Raw genomic sequence first — 3,278 nt, 5'->3', positions numbered from 1 at the left:
CGGGCGGCCGCCGTCGCGGGGCTGCTTCTCCCGCCGTCTTCCTCAGGTTCGGTGCCGTTTCGCTCCCAGGCTTCTGGCTCAGCAGTGATTCTGGCCCAGAACCTCTCCGCAGAGTAATCGTAAAAGTTAGTTTTCACTCGTCTGTCCCCCAGCCTGGTTCTTCCCTCTGTGGGCAAAGCCAAAGTGCCTGGGGCAGGGGAGCGGCGGGGGCGGGGGACGCGTAATTATTGGGGAACAGAGTGAGGAAGAACGGGCTTTCCCTGTTCCCTGCAGCATCACGGGGTTCTGCTACACATCCGAGTCCAGAATAGATGCCGGCGAGAGTAATCAACGGGGTCCGGGAGCACCGAGGAAGGATCGCCTTTCTGACCGCTGCAACCACTCTGGGGTGGGCTGGGAGCACGGCCGTCCCCACCACCCTGCATGGGGGACACTGAGGCTCGGGGCAATTACTTGCAAGTCACCCGGTTGATGGATGTCAGTGCGGATGTAGATCCTGGAGACGTGGGCCTGAGGCCGGCTCTGCTGCTTTCGAGTTGCAGCAGTGGGGGCAGGGCATTTCGGGACGAGGGCCCCAGGGAGCCCGCCGCGGACGCACGAGTGGATTCGGACCCTGGCAGAATGGGAGAGGAGGGAGGTGGTGGCTTAGCTTAGATTTAAGCCAGAAGCTGACCTTGAGCTAGAATTCAAGTGAAAGAATTTAGCTGGGAGATGATCCCAGGTGATCCCAGGAACACCTGTGTGTGGGGGCGGTGAGCTGGGAAGGGAAGGAAGCCAAGCGCGGTGAGTTAAGGAGCAGGTCGCCGCAGTGGGCCACAGGGCTGGGTCACACTAGGAATTCTGGGAGACCCTGTGGCCTCAACTCCCAGTTGTCCTACTCAAAAGGAGAGACTGGGGTACTGGTCCCCCAACCCCCTGCCTGTCATTGGTCGAGGGCTGCTTCGGGGTGACCTTCTCTCTCATTGGTTTGGAATCACAGGCCACGCCTGCTCCCAAGGCTGGAGGGTGGCAGACCATCACAGGGGTGCAGGGGAGGAGGGCAAGACTGTAGTGGAACAGGGCAGGCAGCATCGCCCCAGTGAGAGAGGGTTAAGAGCCCCCAGGAACGGAGGCAGAGGCCAAGCGCTTCTTAAAACAGTCGGGGGATCGGCAGGTGATGGGGAGCCATTGACGTGTCAAGTGCTGTGCCCACGTCAGCGTCGTAAAATCCAGACGTGGAGGTGGTGGGGGGTAGGGTTGGCAGCCCAGCCACCTGTGATTGGGGAGTTTCAATGCCTGGCTGTCACCCACTGGCTTGATGATGTAAAGTAAGCCACTTGTTCTGTGTCTCCAGCCCTTCTCCTATAAATGGGGTTATCCATTCAGTAGACGCATACTATGTGTCCGTGGGAACGTAAGACAGGTGACAGGAACTCCTCCCGCTGGGCAACACTGCTAAGCGAGCTGCGTGATGGGTGCTGGAATAGACCAGTGCCCAGGGGTGGTGGGCAGGAGAGAGCCTGGCCCCCCGGACTGCCGTGCTGGGCTCAGCTGGATCCCCAAGTGCAGGGGGCGCGCCTGGGAGGCAGCCACCTGGCAGAGGGCTTGGCACTAGATGCCAAGAGGGTCTGCGGCAAGGACCTGCCAGTCACTGGTGGTTACTCAGCTGCCACTGGTTGCGGCCCCCGCTCTGGAGGCTGGGACAGCGATCCCAGACGGAGGGAAGCCGAGGGACCCACGGGGTAGGACAGGTGACAGCGTCACAGGTTGAGCAGAGAGGCGGAGGGAGCGAGGAAGAGGAGGGCTTTCTGACCGCGGTGACTGGACAGTGGGCAGGATCCGGTGGGCGGTGAAGGGGAGGTCGGGGAGGTGACAAGGTTGGGGTGAGAAGGTCCTGCCCTCCCCAGGCTTGTTTGGTGAACACTGTGAACCATAGAAGGTCAGGTCCAAGTGCAGGGGCAGACAGGTGGGTGGACGCGGGGTTCGTGATCAGCCCTCCCCTTGTTCCTTCTTCCCTTCATTTCCCTCCCTGGATGGGGTTGGATACGTTCCCCCCAAATTCTCATCTTTCCCAGAACTTCAGAATGGGACTTTATTTGGAAATGGGGTCTTAACGGAGGTGACCAAGTTAAGATGATGTCGTCTTGGAGTAGGTAGAACCTTAATCCAATATGACTTCCTTATAGAAAGAGGAGAGACACAGAGACGGCCACACACAGAGGAGAGCGCTACGCACGGGACGAGGGACACGGAGAACCCCTGGGATGGCCTCGCTGCCAGGAGGGAGGCACGATCCGGTTTCTTCCCACGGTCTCCAGAGGAAGCACAGCCTTGCCGACACCTTGACCTTGCACTTCCGGCCTCTGGAGCTGTGAATCATGAACGTCTGTCGTTTAAGCCGCCCGCCGTGGGACACCGACAGGCTCCATCTCCTTGTGCCTCAGCCAGGCCTGTCCTCCTTGGTGGAATGCCTCCTCCTCCTCCAAGCCGCCCGATCAGCGTCCGACGGCTCTGTGCTTGAGGGCCAGTCAGGGCTGGACCGGATTCTTCTCATTGGCGTGACGCCCTGGCCAGGCCTCCGCCGGACCTCACTTTCCACACTCTCCAGCAGGTTGGATTTAATGCCCCGCCCCCCACCCCAATCCCGGTCATGAGGCTGGAAAACACCATCTTCAACCTCGATGCACTATTATTCTCAAATCCTGCTCGTCCTTCATTGCCCTGTGTTCGCAGGCACAGCAAGGAGAGTTTAATTATTCACTCACATATTCGGCATACTTCTTTCCATAGTTCATTGAAAACTTTCAAGGACTTTTGAAAAATTCCCTTTTATTCTCTACTCGGTTGAGGTAGCTGAACTCCAGAGCAGCAGAAGAGCCTGTTTTGTGCCCTCTGCTTCACGTCAGAGCGTGCACGTTCCAAAGTAAGGAGCATTTATTAGGCACCGCCATGGTGAGGACCACAGTAGGCATTTTAAGTTATAACGATAATGTATTTACTGAATGTGTGTCTACTGAATGCCAGGCCTATGCTAAGGGCTTTCCATGCTGTCTCGTTTTAATCATTTTAATCCTTCACAAAGACCCGATGAGGAAGGTCTTAGCAACCCCATCACAGAGATGAGGACAATGAGGTCACCATACATTCGAAGACCCACCTCATGACTTATCTAAGGAAGCATAGCTGGTAAGTAGTTCTTTCCAGCCCAAACTAGCCCAAGTCCAAGCCTGCCATGCCACCCCGCACCTCACAGCTGCGCTGGCCGGGCCAGAGGGCTGACTGCTGGGGCCCGTGGACAC

Source organism: Pteropus alecto, unplaced genomic scaffold, assembly GCF_000325575.1.
Source record: "Pteropus alecto unplaced genomic scaffold, ASM32557v1 scaffold157, whole genome shotgun sequence".
NCBI lineage: Eukaryota > Metazoa > Chordata > Mammalia > Chiroptera > Pteropodidae > Pteropus > Pteropus alecto.
This window is presented reverse-complemented; position numbering follows the sequence as displayed.